Source organism: Cetorhinus maximus, unplaced genomic scaffold, assembly GCF_964194155.1.
Source record: "Cetorhinus maximus unplaced genomic scaffold, sCetMax3.hap1.1 HAP1_SCAFFOLD_431, whole genome shotgun sequence".
Classification (NCBI taxonomy): Eukaryota; Metazoa; Chordata; class Chondrichthyes; order Lamniformes; family Cetorhinidae; genus Cetorhinus; species Cetorhinus maximus.
The window spans coordinates 322,349-342,772 of record NW_027596375.1 but is presented as its reverse complement, the minus strand read 5'-3'; the positions used below and the strand labels follow the sequence as shown (position 1 = coordinate 342,772).

At 44.6% G+C, this 20,424-nt stretch overlaps 3 non-coding genes across 3 annotated transcripts; 1 reads left to right on the top strand and 2 right to left on the bottom strand.

The window, feature by feature from the left end:
• Positions 1 to 2,746: 2,746 nt before the first annotated feature.
• trnae-cuc (transfer RNA glutamic acid (anticodon CUC)) lies at positions 2,747 to 2,818 on the bottom strand. Its single transcript has one exon. It is a non-coding gene; the product is annotated as a tRNA-Glu (tRNA).
• A 3,131-nt stretch (positions 2,819 to 5,949) lies between these two features.
• On the top strand, positions 5,950 to 6,031 carry trnas-aga (transfer RNA serine (anticodon AGA)). Its single transcript has one exon. It is a non-coding gene; the product is annotated as a tRNA-Ser (tRNA).
• Positions 6,032 to 15,439: 9,408 nt separating this feature from the next.
• Positions 15,440 to 15,513, bottom strand: trnan-guu (transfer RNA asparagine (anticodon GUU)). The gene has a single exon. It is a non-coding gene; the product is annotated as a tRNA-Asn (tRNA).
• Positions 15,514 to 20,424: the final 4,911 nt, after the last annotated feature.

Below are 20,424 nucleotides of genomic sequence, written 5' to 3'. Positions count from 1 at the left end.
CTGTGAAACTTACATGGCAGACATTCATCACTGAAAGCAACTGACACACGTCAAATTCAAAGTACTTTCATGTCGCATCTCTTTCTGCTTCTGTCTCGCCCCCAGCTCCCTCTGCCCGTCTAGCTCCCAGGTCAATTAGCTGCTTCATGCAGACACGGTGAATTCGTGGGAATGGGTAAAACTCGTGGGGTAAAGAGACTCCTGGATCTCATCTTCCTGGTTCTCCCAGATACTGATTACAGGAATGTGCACAGTGCCGATTATCCACAGTCACTCCCCTCCAAGTTGTTCAGCTTTTTATTTGATTTTCACACTGGATTTCAATGTGAAGAAAGCAGAGCTGTGATAAGCTTTATATTGTTCAGCAGATGTAGTGCAAGAAGATACATGACAGGCCGATGATAACAGTGCTCTTTGGATGTGGTAAGCACCAGGGAAGGATTGGCACCATTACTGTGTCGCTCAATTAGTCTCGTGACAAATCTCGTGCTGGAAATGACAAGAAAACCCATTGAATTTGGTCCGTGTTTTGGTTTCAAAAGAGCCGAATACAAGGTAAGAAAGTGCATCTCGCTCGAGTGAATTATAAAATGGCAGAATGACCCGTGCTGTTGCTATAAAATTATAGAAAGTTACGGCACAGAAAGAGGCCATTCGTCCGGGCGTGCTGCTTTCAAAGAGCAGTAGCGATTGTTTGATCCATCAGGAGTGATATTTGTGCCGGTGCAAACAGTAGGTAGCAATATTCGTACTTGTCCCACCCATGTTTTGCTTCACACCAACATGTCTATACTCAGTGCTTTGCAACTTTTCCTCTTCCTTCATTCCCTCACTCCACTTGAACCAAGTGTGATGTTTTCCAGCTCTGAGGCGAAACTTAAACTCTCACTTCTCTGATTCTGGTGGAGCTTTCAAACGTTTCCAATCAATGAAAAATCAACATTCATTCCAACAAATTCAATAACTCGACATTCTCTGACCGGGAATCGAACTCGGGACGCGGCCGTGAAAGCGCCGAATCCTGACCACCAGACCACCAGGGAAGCTACGCCAGCAGTTTTTGATTTCGCTTATCTGCGCTGCTTTTGCCTATTGTTTTTCGGTTCAGATCTCCTTCACCACAAAACTGCCTGTTTAGGTTCAAGATAAACGACTTCTTCAGCCAATGAAAACAACGGTTTCTATGATCTGGAACATGAAATTGACAGTGAGGTGAAATAGCCCCACAAGCTGCTCATGTATAACTTTCAATTTCCAAACCCTCCACCCTATTCGCTGTTGATCCAATGGAAGCGCCGATTCCCAGTCACTGGACATCAGGGAAACTACCAACAAGGCTTGACATTTGGATTATGGAGGCAATTTATGACATTTTCTTTTTCATTCCCGATCTCTTTCACCAGAAACAACTTTCTCCGACCAATTAGTTTGTTTGGGTTGAACACAAGTGACTTCTTCACCAATGAGATGAACCATTGCTGATGGCTGGAACATGAAATCGATAGTTTCCTCCTTTAAGACACTTCTTAAAGCCTCCCCCTTTGACCGAGCTTTTAGACATCTGACCGGATATGTGTCTCGGTGTCACACTTTGATATATAATGCTCCTGGGGAACGTCCTATGACGTTTCATTAGGGTAAAGGCGCTTTATAAATCTAAGCTGTTGTTTTCGGATATATATGGAAAGGTTCAGACTTTTATCTTTTTACTTTTAAAATCTTGCTGCTTGAAATAAAAAAAAACACCAACCAATCACTGCGGCTCCTGTGAAACTTACAAGACTGAAAGCATCACTGAAAGCAACTGACACACATCAAATTCAAAACACTTTCATGTCGCATCTCATTCTGCTTCTGTCCCTGTCTCGCCTCCAGCTCCCTCTACCCGTCCAGCCCCCAGGTTAATTAGCTGCTTCATGCAGAGACAGTCAGTTCATGGGAATGGGTATAACTCGTGGGTAAAGAGACAACTGGATCTCATCTTCCTGGTTCTCCCAGATACTGATTACAGGAATGTGCACAGTGCCCATTATCCACAGTCACTCCCCTCCCAGTTGTTCAGCTTTGAAATTGATTTTCACACTGGCTTTCAATGTGAAGAAAGCAGAGCTGTGATAGGCTTATATTGTTCAGCAGATATACTGCAGGAAGGTACATGACAGGCTGATGATAACAGTGCACCTTGGACGCGGTGAGCTCCAGTGAAGGATTGGCACCATTAATGTGTCGCTCAATTAGTCTCGTGACAAATCTCGTGCTGGAAATGGCAAGAAAACTCGCTGAATTTGCTCCGTGTTTTGGTTTCAAAAGAGCCGAATACAAGGTAAGAAAGTACATCTCACTCGAGTGGATTATACAATGGCAGAATGACCGGTGCTGTTGGGAAACATAAAATTATAGAAAGTTACAGCACAGAAAGAGGCCAATCGGCCGGGCGTGCTGGTTTCAAAGAGCAGTTGTGATTGGTTGATCCATCAGAAGTGACATTTGTGCCGGTGCAAACATTAGGCAGCAAAATTCGTTCTTCTCCCACGCATATTTTGCCTCACACCAACATTTCTATCGTCAGTGCTTTGCAACCAGCCCTTCTCCTCTCCTCTTGCTTCATTCCACTTGAACCAAGTGTGATGTTTTCTAGCTCTTGAGGTGCCCTTGAACCCTCACTCCTCTGATTCTGGTGGGGTTTAAAACGTTTCCAGTCAACGAGTGATCAACGCTCGTTCTAAAAAAACTCAATAACTCGACATTCCCTGACCGGGAATCGAACCCGGGCCGCGGCGGTGAGAGCGCCGAATCCTGACCACTAGACCACCAGGGACGTTAAGCCAACCTATTTCGGTTTGGCTGATCTCCGTTGCTTTTGCCTATTGTTTTTCAGTTCAGATCTCTTTCACCATAAAACTGCCTGTTAAGGTTCAAGATAAACGACTTCTTCAGCCAATGAAAACAACGGTTTCTGTGATCTGGAACATGAAACCGACAGTGAGGTAAATAGTCCCACAAGCTGCTCATGTGAAACTTTAATTTCCAATGCCCTCCAGCCTATTCGCTGTTGGTCCAATGGAAGCGCCGATTCCCAGTCACTGGACATCAGGGAAACGACCAATAAGGCTTGACATTTGGATTATGGAGGCAACTTTTGACATTTTTTTTTCATTCCGGACCTCTTCCAGAGACAACTTTCTCCGACCAAATGGTCTGTTTAGGTTGAACACAAGTGACTTCTTCACCAATGAGAAGAACCATTGCTGTTAGCTGGAACATGAAATCGATACTTTCCTCCTTTACGACAATTCTTAAAGCCTCCCCCTTTGACCGAGCTTTTAGTCATCTGACCGAATATGTGGCTCGGTGTCATACTTTGTTGTATAATGCTCCTGGGTAACGCCTTGTGACGTTTCATTAGGTTAAAAGCGCTTTATAAATTTAAGTTGTTGTTGTAGGATATATATAGAAAGGGCCAGTCTCCTGTTTTATCTTTCATGCTGATACTTTTTGTCTGTGACATTTTAACATGAATTCGCACAACTAATGTGAATCAAGTTTGCGACGTTAAAAACGTTTTAACCCCCTGAGGGAACTGAACCACATTGAGAATCACAGAGGAAGAGACACAGAGAGAAAAACATCGAGATTAACAGAGGCGTAAAGAGAGACACACACCCAGAAAGCAAGGGTGTCACCAACTTGGCTCAGTGTTTGTTCCATTTCTGAAAGCAAATTTCCTGAATGTTGACAAATGAATGAAAATCAGAAAATACGGACGTATTTGGATGGGTTTCCTTGTAATTAACTGATAGTTAATTTGGTTAAAATCAAAAATGGTGAAAACTTTAGTCAGCAGGATTGCAACCGTCGTGTTCATATTTACAACAAACGGAAATTATTGAACTTTCACTCACTTAAATAAACAAGCTTGGATAATGCTCTTGCCAGCTTTCAAACCGCAGCTCCATCATATGTGAAGCGAATATGACCTCACTCGCCTCTATAAACCCTGCGCTGTAAAGAGCCCAATGGAGCTGTCTGGAATGTTAAGCGGTGACGTCATGCAGCAGCACTTTGGGTCTTTGTTTTGAAGAAATGGAATTCGGCTGTTCTCATTAGGAATGCTGGAGACAGACTGATCAACAATGTCATCATCAAATGGCACAGCTCAGTAAGAGGACCTTCCACCATGCTGTCTGTGTCAGTTTTGGACAAAGAGCTTTATAATTAATGACAATTTCCTTCTCTTTCTCCTTAGCCCTGTTTTTTTCGCTTTCAAGCCATTGAACAATTCCCATTTGGAAACTCGGTGTTAAGAAGACCAATATTAAAAGCTTCAGCTGGTTCCTCACCCGAGCAAATATGTCAGACTTGCTCCAGGGACTGACGTTTGCAGTGCTTTACTTTGGTCAGAAGTTCAAGGCAATATAATTTGCAGGTAAACCTGGATCTTGTTTTTTTATTCATTCACGTGATGTGGGCTTCGCTGTCTGGGCCAGCATTTATTGTCCATCCCTAGTTGCCCTTGGGAAGGTGGTCTGCCTTCTTGAACTGCTGCAGTCCATGTTGTGTAGGTACTTCCACTGTGCTGTTAGGAAGGGAGGTCCAGGATTTTGACCCAGTGACAGTGAAGGAACGGCGATATATTTTCAAGTCAGGATGGTGAGTGAATTGAAGGTGATGGTGTTCCTATCTATCTGCTGCCCTTGTCCTTCCAACTGGTAATGGTCGTGGGTTTGGACGCTACTGTCTAAGCAGCCTTGGTGAATTCCTGCAGTGCATCTTGTAGATGGTATACATTGCTGCTTCTGTGCATCGGTGGTGAAGGGAGTGAATGTGGATGTGGTGCCAGTCAAGTGGACTGCTTTGCCCTCGACGGTGTCCAGCTTCTTCAGTGTTGCGGGGGCTGCACTCATCCAAGAAAGTGAGGAGTATTCTATCACACTCCTAACTTGTGCCTTGTAGATGGTAGACAGGATTTTGGGAGTCAGGAGGTGAGTTACACGTTGCACGATTCCTAACCTCTGACCTGCTCTTGTAGCCACCGTATTTATATGGCTAGTCCAGTCCAGTTCCTGGTCAATGGGAACCCCCAGGATGTTGATAGTGAGGGATTTAGTGATGGTGATGCCATTGAACATCAAGGGGTGATGTTTGGATTCTCTCGTGTTGAAGATGGTCATTGCCTGACACTTGTGGGGTGCGAATGTTACTTGCCACTTGTCAGCCCAAGCCTGGATATTGCCCAGATCTTGCTGCATTTGGACATGGACTACTTCAGTATCTGAGGAGTCGGGTATGGTGCTGAACATTGTGCAATCATCAGCTAACTTCGCCACTTCTGACCTTATGATGGATGGAAGTTCATTGCTGGAGATGGTCGGGCCGAGGACACTACCCTATGGAACTCCTGCAGTGATGTCCTGGAGCTACGATGACTGACCTCCAACAACCACAACCATCTTCCTTTGTGCTAGGTATGACTCCAACAAGCGGAGAGATTCCCCCTGATTCCCATTAACTCCAGTTGTGCTCGGGCACCTTGATGCCACACTCGGTCAAATGCTGATCTCAAATCATCTCGGGAGTTCAGCTCTTTTGTTTATATTTGAACCAAGGCTGTAATGAGGTCAGGAGCTGAGTGGCCCTTACGGAACACAAACTGCGCATCAGTGAGCAGGTTATTGCTGAGTCTGTGCCACTTGATAGCACTATTGATGACACCTTCCATTACTTAACTGATGATGGAGAATAGACTGATGGGCTGGTAATTGGCCGGGTTGGATCATTCTCACTCTTTCTTTCCCAGTTTGGTCAGGAGAACGAGGAGAGACAGCATAAATTGCAGGGTTCCGGGGAAAAGGTCAGGTAATGGCAGTGACAGGACGGGCAGAAAGACCACGTTCTCCGCTGTAACCATTGCATGATTTCATACAAATAATAGTAGTGCGGGGTAGTTCAGTAGTCGTGGCCGAGTGGTTAAGGCGATGGATTAGAAATCCATTGGGGTTACCCCGCGCAGGTTCGAATCCTGCCGTCTACGCTTCTCATTATTTTGGATTTTATCGGCGCACAGACAGAGCTTATTATCGTTTGAATCAAGGGAAAGTGATCCAAACACACCCGTGTTCTCTTTTTTCCGTTCATTTGTCAGCCTTCTGCAAATCTCCAGTCGGAAATGGAAAACAAAACGGAGCCAATTTGGTGACATGATTTCACTCTGGCATTTGTCTCTCCTTGGACATCTGTCACTCTCGGTGTATACCTGTCTGTGTTCCTCTGTGTGGGTCAATGTGGTTCAGTTCCCTGAGGAGGTGAACACATTTTTACGAGCACAAACTGTATTCACATTAGTGGTACAAGTTCACATTACAATGTTACAGTGAAAAATATCAGGATGAAAGAGGCAAGAGTAGTTTGTCTCTTTCTGTGCATGGACTACAACAGCAACTTATATTTATAAAGCTCCTTTTTCCTAATGAAACTTCACAAGGCGTTCCCCAGGAGCATTTTCTGACAAAGTGTGACACTGAGCCACATATTCGGTCTGATGACTAAAAGCTCGGTCAAAGGGGGAGGCTTTAAGAACTGTCTTAAAGGAGGAAAATATCGATTTCATGTTCCAGCGAACAGCAATGGTTCTTCTCATTGGCTGAAGAGGACACTTGTGTTCATCCGACACAGACCATTTGGTCAAAGAAACTTGTCTTTGGTGAAGTTTGTAAAAGTAAACTCCAATACAGTTTGGCGGCCGATACACAACTCCCACCAAAGTTTGCTGCCTCTTGCTGTTTCTTAGCTCCACCCAAACTGATTCTACAGGTTGATCCTTCAATCTAAGTTCCTCTCTCACTAATGTACCGATCTCGTTCCTTATTAACAACGCGACCCCGCCTCGTGTTCCTTTTTGCCCATTCTTCCTAAATGACGAATATCTTTGAATATTCAGATCCACCAATCACACTGCCCTTTGAAAGCAGCACACAGGGCCGAATGGCCTCTTTCTTTGCTGTAACTTTCTGTCATTTGTTGTTTCCTAACACCACGGTTAAGATAACTTTTTTATCTTCCATGTGATGCTTTGAATTCAAGACAATAAGCAAATTCAGCGAGTTTTCTTTTTCGAGCACAGCATTTGGAACCGGACCTCTTGAACGACATTTAAATGGCCTCAATCGCAGAGATACAGCTCACCGAGTCCAAACAGGCACCGTGAGCATCAGCCTGTTATGTACCTTCTTGCTGTGCATCTTCTGAGCCATAAGCTGATCACAGCTCCACTTTCTGCACATTGAAAGAAAGTGTGAAAATATTCACAATTTCAAATCTTAACAACCTGCATATTTGTGATTTTCTGTGTGTGCCACTGTGGTTCAGTTTCCCATTTTCACCACCCAAACATTATCCATGTTAGTTCTCTGACTTCATATCAGCAAAAAAAAAGCAGTTAACAGGACATTTCTCTCTTTATTTTGAGTGGAGACTGTTCAGCAACTAAACTTCTGGATGTTACAAAGCGGAGGATGATTGAAGTTTTCAGATGATCTTATTAAGTAACTGAGAATGCTCGAGGGGCCGATTGGCCAACTCCTGAACATTATTTTTTATATCCTAATTCAGTGTCAATGTTTGTGCCTAATCTGAATGTGGTAGTGAGGCCGAGCGGGATCAGCCGCTGGTTCAGGTTTCGATCTCTCGAGTGATTTGGGCTTTACTCCCACTGCTGCCAAACTTTCTGGTGCTTTGTTATTTGAGACGCTTCCCAAAAAATCTCCGTGCGGTGAAGGAGCAGCTGAGCTGTGCCGTGTTGTATTTCAGTTGGAAGAATGAGGAGAGACAGTGTAAATCCCAGGGTGACTGCGAAAAGTTGGGGCAATGGCACGGACTGGAAGACCTTCTCTCACTGGAACTCCCTGTATTCATTCTATTCTGTTAAACAAACAACATGCAGCATTTACCCAGTTGTCCTGGCCGAGTGGTTGAGGCGTTTTTCCACGTGGTTCCGATCGTGCCAACTCCCCTTCTTCCCATTCCTGATTGACACAAACTGTCTGCAGAATAAATTATCAGTCAAATGAAAAAGAAAACCACCCAAACACCCCCGTGTTTCTGACTTCAGTTCATCTGCAAACATTCACTAGCAGTCTGAAATTGAACAATAATTGGCCAAGTTAGTGACATCCTTGCTTTCTGGGTCTTTGTCTCTCCTTCGGGCTCTGTCACTCTCGTTGTATGTGTCGGTGTTTGTTCCTCTGTGTGTGTCATTGCGGTTCAGTTCCCCGAGGGGATGGACACATATTCACCAACACAACCTTGATTAATATTGGTTGTGCAACTTCATATTCAAATGTCAAAGAGAAAAATATCAGGATGAACGATGCAAATGGAGTTTGCAGTGTTTGGAAAGAGGTGGAAGATGTGAATGATGTTATTGATGATTGAGAGGAAGGCATTACAACCTCGAGGATTTTGTAGGTCGATTACCTTCCACAGTTTGAAATTCAGAACAAGCTGAGGCTCCAGGAGGAAACAACATTGACCTCCCTGAATTTTCACATAGGAAATAATGCGCGTGCATGCCCGGCTAGGTTGTGACAGAGACAGGGCGGGCAGAAGGTCCTCTTTGTCTGCTGTAATCATTCTATAACTTCATATAAATACTACAGGCCTATTGCCAACATCTATAGTCGTGGCCGAGTGGTTAAGGCGATGGACTCGAAATCCGTTGCGGTTGCCCTGCGCAGGTTCAAATCTTGCGACTACGTTTTCCATTATTTCTGATTTTAACCCTTGTAAATGGGATCGACATTTTCACAACACCTGCAGTAGCAAAGATTGACCAGTGGGTGGCAGTGGAACCGTGATTGCTCACATCTCATGAAGCAGACGCGGTCTCAGTTATTACTGCATTTGGCACTGTCTCTGTTCATATTAACTTAGATGCCGTTTCTGTTTCTATTACACTAGGACATGTCTCTAATCATATTAGAGAAGGTCATCTCTCAGTTGTTTCTGTAATTGGTTCAATCTCAGTTGTTAATGTACTAGACTATGGCCATAGTACAGTTGGCACTATCTCAGTCATGACTGCACTGAAGCAGGTCTCGACCAAAGTTACAATAAGCCATGCCCCAGTTGTCACTGCACTAGAGCTTGTCTCTGGTTATAGAAAACTAGAACATATTTTTATTTGCATTTCACAAGACCCTGCCTCAGCTATTACTCCAGTAGAACCTGCCACGTGTCTATCAAACTGGACCCTGTCTCAGGTGATGCTGCAACAATACATGCCTCCATTCATATCACACAATTCCCTGTTTCTGTTGTTATTGTCCTAAACCATTACTCTCTTATTGCCGTACTAGTGCATGACTCTGTTTTTATTAATCTCGTACCTTTGCCGGTATTTAATTCATCAGTCACTGCGTCAGTTGTTGTTAAAAAGAGCCCTGAATTATGTGAAGCTGAACGAGACCGTGTATCAGTTTTCTTAAATTGGATCCCGTCAGTGTTATTGCTACACCAGGCTGGTTCGTATTACACAAGATCCTGTCTCAATTATTACTGCACTCGGCACTGTCTCACTTATGTTTCACTAGGTCGCGGCCCTGCTTATAACAAACTCAGCCATGTCTGCACTTATATTCCTCTAGACCGTATTTCAGAACAATTTACACTAGACTCTGTATCAGTCTGTATTACACTCGAGCTTGTCTGTCTTTTTAATTAAAATGGATCCTGTCTTTGCAGAGACGTTGTCTTTGTAACTCTGTCTCTGCTTCTATTCCACTCTCCCTTTCCCTGTTTTTACTCCACGAGATCATATCTGTCTCTCTTACACTGGTGACAGTCTCCGATATTACGGCCTTAGACTCTCTCTAGGAAGCAATTACTCTGTGCCCTGTCCCTGTAATAACTGCCCTATTTCACTTGATGTTGATCCAGGCCCTGTATCGGTAATTATTGCACTAGACCCATCTCCGCTATTACAGCAGTAGACCTTGTCTATGATAATATAGCACTCGTCCCCGCCCTTGTTATTCGTGCACTAGGTCACGTCTTTGCTTAAGTAACATTAGATGGCCTCTCTAGTAATGTCTCTGCTTAAATTGCACTAGCCCCTGTCTCAGTAATTACCACACCAGGCTCTGTCTTTGTTCTTACTACACTATTCTATGTCTCTATAAGGTGAGCGTTGAGTTAGAAATGGGCCTGTGACTTTGGCCTAAAACTACAGGTTTTGACTGTTTATTCCTCGCAGCTCTTAATATTCAGTTTCATTACAGCCAGCAGTATTACATATGAGACATCGCCTGTTCTGTGTGTCTGTGTGAAAAGAAATCATGCTGCGTCATTCCACAAAGATGAAAGATGTATCTTCACCAGAATGTTTCCTTTTATTTTATTTTCCCTTATTCAAACTGTAACTACAGATCGTCAAATTACGTAAATATTCATTGATAGTATATTCTGTTGTGTGCTCTTGTTTAGAAATTCATGTCATTCCAACCATTTCTTTGCTAAGACGGGCACGTTTGTCACCACAATCACTTAATGTCAGTCATATCTCTATCTGAGATAGCGTCTAACTCACTGAAACGTATTGATTTCTCTCTCTCAGAGAAAAGCAAAATACTGCGGATGCTGGAAATCTGAAACAAAAACAAAAATACCTGGAAAAACCCAGCAGGCCTGACAGCATCTGCGGAGAGGAGCACAGTTGACGTTTCGAGTCCGTGTGACTCTTCTTCAGAACTAAGGAAATGGACAAATGCGGTGAAATATAAGCTGGTAGTGGGGGGTGGGGCAGGTTGAGCTGGATAGAGGGGCAGTGATAGGCGGAGGCAAAGAAGAGATGTCATAGACAAAAGGACAAAGAGATGTTGACGGTGGTGATATTAGCTAAGAAATGTGCTAATAGGTGACATTAAGGGTAGAAATCAGGACGAGCAAGGTAGAGATAGCCCTAGTGGGGGTGGGGTGGGGGGAAGGGATCGAAATAGGCTAAAAGGTAGAGATAAAACAATGGATGGAAATACATTTAAAAATAATGGAAATAGGTGGGAAAAGAAAAAAATATATAAATTTTTGGAAAGAAAGGGGGATCGGAAAGTGGGTGGGGATGGAGGAGAGAGTTCATGATCTAAAGTTTTTGAACTCAATATTCAGTCCGGAAGGCTGTAAAGTGCCTCGTCGGAAGATGAGGTGCTGTTCCTCCAGTTTGCGTTGAGCTTCACTGGAACAGTGCAGCAGGCCAAGGACAGACATGTGGACATGAGAGCAGGGTGGTGTGTTGAAATGGCAAGCGACAGGGAGGTCTGGGTCATGCTCGCAGACAGACCGAAGGTGTTCCGCAAAGCGGTCACCCAGTCTGCGTTTGGTCTCTCCAATGTAGAGGAAACCGCATTGGGAGCATTAAATGCGGTAGACTAAATTGAGGGAAGTGCAATTGAAATGCTGCTTCACTTGAAAGGAGTATTTTGGCCCTTGGACGGTGAGGAGGGGGGGAAGTAAAGGGGCAGGTGTTGCACCTTTTGCGGTTGCATGGGAAGGTGCCGTGGGAGGGGATTGAGGTGTAGGGGGTGATGGAGGAGTGGACGAGGGTGTCACGGAGGGAATGATCCCTGCAGAATGCCGCAGGGGCGGGGGTGAAGGGAAGATGTGTTTGGTGGTGGCATCATGCTGGAGTTAGTGGAAATGGCGGAGGATGATCCTTTGAATGCGGAGGCTGGTGGTGTGATAAGTGAGGACAAGGGGGACCCTATCATGTTTCTGGGAGGAAGAAGAAGGTGTGAGGGCGGATGCGCGGGAGATGGGCCGGACACTGTTGAGGGCCCTGTCAACCACTGTGGGTGGAAAACCTCGATTAAGGAAGAAGGAAGACATGTTAGAGGAACTGTTATTGAAAGTGGCATCATCAGAACAGATGCGACGGAGGCGAAGGAACTGAGAGAATGGGATGGAGTCCTTACAGGAAGCGGGGTGTGAGGAGCTGTAGTCACGTTAGCACTGGGATTCTGTAGGCTTGTAATGAATATTGGTGGACAGTCTATCACCAGAAATTGAGACAGAGAGGTCAAGGAAGGGAAGGGAAGTGTCAGGAATGAACCATGTGAAAGTGATGGAGGGGTGGAAATTGGAAGCAAAATTAATAAATTTTTCCAGGTCCAGGCGAGAGCATGAAGCAGCACCGAAACAATCATCGATGTACCGGAGAAAGAGTTGTGGGAGGGGGCTGGAGTAGGACTGGAACAAGGAATGTTCCACATACCCCATAAAGAGACAGACATAGCTGGGGCCCATGCGGGTACCCATAGCCACACCTTTTATTTGGAGGAAGTGAGAGGAGTTTAAGGAGAAATTGTTCAGTGTGAGAACAAGTTCAGCCAGACGGAGGAGAGTAGTGGTGGATGGGCATTTTTCGGGCCTCTGTTCGAGGAAGAAGCGGGGAGCCCTCAGAGCATCCCGGTGGGGGATGTAGGTGTAGAGGGATTGACGTCCATGGTGACGAGGAGGCGGTTGGGGCCAGGGAACTGGAAATTGATGATATGATATAGGGTGTCAGAGGAATTACGGATGTAGGTGGGAAGGGACTGCACAAGGGGAGAGAGAGAATGGAGTCAAGATAGCAAGAAATGAGTTCCGTGGGGCAGGAACAGGCTGACACGATTGGTCTGCCAGGACAGTCCTGTTTGTGGATTTTGGGCAGGAGGTATAAGCGGGCCGTCCAAGGTTGGGAGACTATGAGGTTGGAAGCTGTGGAAGGAAGATCTCCAGAGGAGATGAGATCAGTAACAGTCCTGGAAACAATGGCTTGATGTTCAGTGGTGGGGTCATGGTCCAGGGGCAGGTAGGAGGAAGTGTCTGCGAGTTGACCCTCAGCCTCTGCGAGGTAGAGGTCAGTGTGCCAGACAACAACAGCACCACCCTTGTCAGCAGGTTAGATGACAATGTCAGGGTTGAACCTGAGAGAACGGAGTGCAGCAAGTTCAGAGAGAGACAGGTTAGAGTGGGTGAAAGGAACAGAGAAATTGAGATGATAGCTTCCCCGATGGTCTAGTGGTCAGGATTCGGCACTTTATCAGCAGTAGCCTGGGTTCGATTCCCAATCAGGGAATGTAGATTTTTTTATCTTGTTAAAATGAGTATTAATTACTTATTGATGGAAACCATTTAACAGCTCCACCAGAATCAGTGGGGTGATAGTTGAAGTTTCACCGCAGAGTTGGAAATGTCATATTTGGACAAGTCGAGAACAAAGACAGAAGCGGAGTGAAAGAAGGAGAAGAGAAGGGCTGGGTGCAAAGCACTGACCACAGAGATGGTGGCGCCAGGAAAAATATGGGTGGAAGAAGGGCAAATTTTGCTGCCTACTGTTTGCACTGACATAAATATCACTCCTGATGGATCAACCAATCACTACTGCTCTTTGACAGCAGCACGCCAGGCCGAATGTCCTCTTTCTGTGCTGCAACTTTCTATAATTTTATGTTTCCCAACAGCACGGGTCATTCAGCCATTTTATAACCCACTCGAGCGAGATGTACTTTCTTACCTTGTATTCGGCTCGTTTGAAACCAAAGCACGGAGCAAATTCAGCGAGATTTCTTGTCATTTCCAGCACGAGATTTGTCACGAGACTAATTGAGCGACACATTAATGGTGTCAATCCTTCACTGGAGCTCACCGCCTCCAAAGAGCACTGTTATCATCTGCCTGTCATGTATTTTCTTGCAGTACATCTGCTGAACTATATAATCTTATCACAGCTCTGCTTTCTTCACATTGAAATTCAATGTGAAAATATGAGCATTTTCAAAGCTGAACAACGTAGACAAGACTGGAAGGGAAGTGTGATTGTGGATAATCGGCACTGTGCACATTCCTGTAATCAGTACTTGGGCGAATCAGGAAGATCCTGGTGTCTCTGTCCGTTGCTATCTGTAAACCGATCACGTTCTGTTTTACGTTCGCACCATCTGACTGCGTTTGAATCAAGCAGCTAATTGACCTGGATGGGCAGAAAGAGCTGGAGGTGAATATCTGTCCTGCACAAGTTTCACAGCTAATTCAACAGCCCCGCCTTTTCTCCACAGCCATTTATATTTTATTGTGTCTCAGTATTTCTGTTAAAGTGAAACACCGCACACCTGCTTTAACTGTGAGTTGCCACTTTTTCGACCAATCGGGCAATTTTAGCAGCAGTGGAAGTGGTATTTGAAACCAAGCTTCATTATTACTGCCCATCGCCTTTCCTAGCATTGCTACTCAAATAGAACAGAAGCAAAGCAGCAACAATACGTCATAAGGCCCCACAAGCCTCCTCCGTCACTTTACAAGATCATGGCGGGTCTCCAGCCTCAACACCAATTTCTCACCCGATCCCGAGAGCCTTTCATTCCCTTAGAGTCCAAAAATCAGGAGAAGTTTTGGATGTTTTTTCTTCCATTGATCCGAGAGTTCTGTGGACACCTGGTTGAAATCAGCAATAATAAGAAGAACATTCGGTAAGATTGGAACTTTCCTGGGAAATCCCCAGTGGATTTTAAAAGCATCGTTTTCACCACTGGGACACGATGATTGACCAAGGGCCCCAGTGCTTTCCACTCAATCATCAATAACATCATTCACAGCTTCCGCTTCTCAGCTGCACCTCCTTCCAAACATTGGGATCCATTTTCCTCAGGATTTTCTCCTGGATTCAATATTTAGCCGCTTTGTAACCTCATTTTGCAAACAGATTCGCTTCAATATCCAACACAAATTGAATTGCAAGCCTGAAGGACAATCAGTGGAAAACAAGTCACTCGGTTACACAAACCCCATGGTGCTCATTTTCAGATTCACAACAGTCAGCTTTTCAATAAAATGAAGGAATTTGACAGTGAAAAGATTTAGAAAGTTTTGTGTGACTTTTATTTGTGACTCACTCACTCGGGTATTCTGTAAATGCTGCTCCGAGGTTTAGTAACCGGGATATAATCTACCTGTGTTTTCCTGAGCCTGTGGTCGGTGTATTGGGAGGTTTGGCCCGGGTTGGAGTATCTTGTGTCCCAGGGATGGGCAGTTACCCGCTGATTGAAGCTGCAGTCGCCGCTTTCTGCTGGCAGCGGGTGATTGGAGAGAGCGGGGCCGGAATATTGCTGCTTTTCTGCTCTTCCCTGTCTCACTCACTGTGGAGCTGAGGAAGAGGGTAGAATTGATGGGTTTGTTTGAATCCAATAAATCCATAAATTTCCAGTATGTTGGATATCAGTGCATGGTAGGTCTAAATGTTTTCTCATTATATTTGAAATTAATATTCGAAAAAAAGCCGCTTACCTGGGAGCTCACTGGATAACAGTGGAACCGGCAACATGTCCGGGGTCTTGACATTCAGCTCAAGTAGCCAATGACAACCGGGAACTGAGTGACAATGAACGCTGATGGGGGAAAAAAAAATGGGAAGCTTCGTCCCTGGGTGGTCTCGAACCACCAACCTTTCGGTTAACAGCCGAACGCGCTGACCAATTGCGCCACAGAGACTGACGAAAATTTTATGCAGGATATCAGTGAGGTAAAGTTTCAGATTGCTGCTATCGGAATGACAATTGTCTCTATCAGTTTTACTCTTCCAAAACAAAGAGTGGAGAATTCATTGTGGATACATGGAAACAGTCTCATCCCACCCACTGCAGACACATCCATGTCACCGGGAACCAGCTCTCCTACAACCGGTGCCGTCCCCCTTCGAGCCTTTGCGTGTCTTGACTGTTACCAAGTATTCTGATTGTCCCGAAGCTGATATTAGGTTTGAATTCCTGATGTGCAGTAACGAGAATCATTTCAATGTCTCAGATCAGTTAATTTCACTGATAACATCAGAGTCAATGTTCCAACGTCTTAAAGAAAGGAAAGATGCCTTGACTGTCTCTGGTCAGTCGGGCAGTTCACCCTTCATTCTCCTCTGATTCCGGTTCCCAAAGAGTTTCTAAAGATTCACAAAGCTGGAGACTGGGTTTTCTGTTCTGGTTCCTTCGCCATTTTCCCACCTGCCAACTGACAATATTTTCCAAAATCTCATCTCAATCCCTCAATGCAAGGCGCATCATGTCCAGGGATGAGGAAATTCAGTTTTGTGGAGAGATTATAGAGACCGGGTTTGTTCTCTTTAGAGCAAAGAAGTTTAAGTGGAGATTTCATGGAGCTATTCGAAATAATGTGGGTGGGGGCAGTGGGGACGGGCGGCTTGATGGCGCAGATGGGGAGAAACTGTTTCCAATGACGGGGATCAGTAACCAGAGGACTGGGATTTAAAGATAGTTAAGGAAAGACAGACTTGCATTTATACAGCGCTTTTCCTGACCAGCGGATGTCTGAAACCACTTTCAAGCCAGTTAAGCACTTTTTGAAATTAAAACAGAATATACTGGAGAAACTCTGCAGGTTTTGCTTTCCACAGACACTGTCAGACCTGCTGAGCTCTACCTGCATTTAATGTTTTTATTTCAGATTTCCAATATTTTGTTTTTATTGAAGTTCCTTCTGAAGGAGAGTCATTGTTTTTATGCTGGAGCACGGCAGCCAATCGCTGCTCAACAAACAACCAAAGCCAGGGACTTGACAATGCACAGATCTTATAACCTTGGTTGAAGGATAAACAGTGACCAGGACACATGACTGCATCCTGCTGTCTTTAACAAACTTCAATCTGCAAGTTTTGGTGATGGTTCTGGCCAATTTCGAACGGGGCAACTCTTCACGTATGAGGTAAACATGATAACCACTGCATTGCAGAAACAGGGGACAGGAAAAAAGCTCAATGGGCCTCACTAAAATGTTAAGCGGTGACGTCATGCAGCAACACTTTGAGTCTTTATTTTGAAGAAATGGAATTCGGCTGTTCTCTTTGGGAATGCTGGAGACAGACTGATCAACAATGTCATCATCAAAAGGCACAGCTCTACAAGAGGCCCATAGTATCGATGTCAGATTTTCACAAAGAGCTTTCGACTTAATCTCAATTTCTTTGTCTCGTTCCATAACTCTGATTTTTTTCTCCCTTTCAAATCATTGTCCAATTCCCTTTTTGAAAACTCTGAGTTAAGAGAAACAATACTGAAAGAGGTGCAGGAGCTGCTGCCGTGTCCATGCTCAGTGGGTGAAAATTAACAAAGATTCCCTGACTCGTTGAGATGAAGGGTTGGATTCGGAATTCTTTTACAATTATTCAAATTTTAAAAATAGTTGATTTCAAACCGAATTTTCAGAAAACAAATATCTGTTCTGACCAATCATCTCCTCATTTTCCTCAGTCGATACCTTTTACCAACATTTCATTGAGCAAACACGCACAGTCACCACAGGAAAAAAACACATCATTTGAAACATTGAAATAGTGAAACAATGAAATAATGAAGTTAATAGTGGAGATGATTTCTGTATGTTACAAAGTGCAGGTTGATCTGATTAACTGGCGGAGTTGGTTCGTGTTTCCCAATGACCGATTTCTGCTCCTTTGCTTCTGTTCTATTTCGATGATAATACCAGTGAAGGGAATTAGGAGCACCTGTAGGTAACGTCGTAGTGTGGCCGAGCGGTCTAAGGTGCGGGATTAAGGCTCCAGTCTCTACAGAGGCGTGGGTTCGAATCCCACCACTGCCAAGCGTTCAGGTAATGTACCTTTTGGGATCTGCAGCAGCCCCATTCAAACCAACAGGTCAGCAGATATCAGCTCACACCAGCGGAGTGTGCGGTGTTTTATTTTGATGGGAAGAACGAGGAGAGGCAATATAAATATGAATTTCTGTAGGGAAATGTCGAGGTGCGGAACTACAGGAGTTGACTTGCCCTTCCAGAGAGTCGACATGCTGAATGGCCGTCTGATGCGGCCGTCTATGATTTTATACAAACATCATTAATACAAATCTGGAGCTTGGATTCGTGACTGAGTGTTTAAAGCGGCATGTGTTGAATGCATTGGGATCTCCACAGGTAGGCTGGAATCCTGCCAATTACGCTTCTTATCATTCCTGAATTTTACAGTGTATCTGCACAATCAATTGTCCGAATAAGTAGAATAAAACCATCTAAAACCTCCAACGTTCTCTAATGTCTATTCGCCTGCAAACATTCACAAAAGTTGCAGCGAGAAATGGAACAAAAACGGAAACAGGTTGGTGTCAGGCTTGATTTCTGGGTGTTTGTCTCTCCTTAGAGACAATTCCTTGCTCTTTGTCACTCTTGGTGTATATGTCTGTGTTTGTTCCTCTGTGTGTGTCAATGTGGTTCAGTTCTCCAAGAGCATGAACATCTTTTTCCCATCACAAACTTTATTCACATTGGTTGTGCAGTTTCATATCAAAATGTCGCAGAGAAAAATATCAAGATGGAAGATGCAGGGGGAGTTTGCAATGTTTGGAAGGAGGTGCAGCTAAAAAGTGGAAGCTTCAGCGAGAAGTTTTCTTCTCATTTAACACGAGATATGGAACCAGACCTGGGAGGTATTTGTGTCGTTGTAAACAGTAAAGTTTCCCTTATTTCCGCTATATTTTGCCTTGCAGCAACATTTCTCTGGTTTGGGCTTTGCCACCTATCACAGCCCTTCTCTCATTCCCTATCTTCACCTCTATATTTGTTCTCCACCTGTTGCACGGGTGACATTTCCAGCTCTGAGGCAGAACTCCAGCTCTCACTCCACTGATTCTGGCAGAGATGAGCGTCTTCTGTTTTTCATCAAGAAACAACCCAGACTCATTTTAACAGTTTGCACGAGGTCAGTAAATCTCCATTCCCTGACTGGGAATTAAACCTGGACCACAGCAGTGAAAGAGCTGAATCCTCACCACTAGAACACCAAGAAAGCTGCTCACAAGCCTCACCACGTGGCTTATCTATGCTACCTGGGCCTTTTATTTTTGTTTCAGACCTCTTTCACCAGAGACACGTTTCATAAGAACAGAAGAGCATTAATAATAGGAGCAGGAGTCGGCCATTCGGACATTCGGCCCCTCAAGCCTGTCCTGCTGTTCAATATTATCATGGCTACTGTGCCCCAGGCCTCAACTCCTCTTTCCTGCCAGCTCCTCATAGCCCTCAATCCCCGATATTTCAAAAATCTATCTACCTCCTCTTTAAATACTCTCAGTGAGCTACCCTCCACAACTCACTTGGGTAAAGAATTCCAAACATTCACTATCCTCTGGGAGAAGAAATTCCTTTGCATCTCAGTTTTAAATGAGTGCCCCTGATTCTGTAACTATGTCCCCTAGTTGTAGGTTCCCCCATTAGTGGAAACATCTTCTCAACATCTACCCTGTCACCCTCCTCAGAATCTTGCACGTTTCAATAAGATCACCCCTCAGTGTTCTAAACTCTAATGAATAAAGTCTTCACCTGCTTCACAGTTCTTGATAAGTCAACCTCTTCATCCCAGGAATCAGCCTAATGAATCTCTTTTGAACAGGCTGCAATGCCAATATATGCTTCCTTAAATTTGGGACCAAAACTGTACACAAGACTCCAGGTGCGGCCTCACCAACAACCTGTACAGCTGTAACAAGATTTCCCGACTTTTAAACTCCAACCACGAGCAAAACAGGCCAAAATTACTTGCTGCACCTGCATGTCATTTTTGTCTTTCATGCATAGGAACACCCAAATCCCTCTGTGCTGCACTTTTTTGGAGTCTCCCTCCATTAAAATAATATTCTGCCTTTTGATTCTTCCTAACAATGTGTATGATCTCAAACTTCCCTACATTAAACTCCATCTGCCAACTTTCGCCCACTCACTCAACCTATCTATATCCCTTTGAAGATTCCTCAGGTCCTCATCACAACTTGACCTCCCACCTATTTTGTATCGTCAGAAAATTTGGATACATTACACTCCGTCCCCTCCTCCGTGTCATTAATATAGATAGTAAATAATTGAGTCCCTGGGACTGATCCTTGTGGCACTCCACTACTTGCGGCTTTCCAATCTGAAAATTCCCGGCCCTCTGCCTTCTATGTGTTAAATTGGGCTCTTTACATTGCAGGGTTTGTGTAGGGTAATAGGGATCACGGTCTCTCACACACGGAAAGTTTCCCGCTACATTGCAGGGTTTGTGTAGGGTAATAGGGATCACGGTCTCTCACACACGGAAAGTTTCCCCGCTATATTGCAGGGTTTGTGTAGGGTAATAGGGATCACGGTCTCTCACACACGGAAAGTTTCCCTGCTACATTGCAGGGTTTGTGTAGGGTAATAGGGATCACGGTCTCTCACACACGGAAAGTTTCCCCGCTATATTGCAGGGTTTGTGTAGGGTAATAGGGATCACGGTCTCTCACACACGGAAAGTTTCCCCGCTCGAAAAGGGGTAGAAGCATTAACAGAATTAAGTGTGAGGAAAGGTTGCATCTTTCCCGTTTGTTGTTAAACAGTAACCGGATGCATCTTCTCAAAACCACG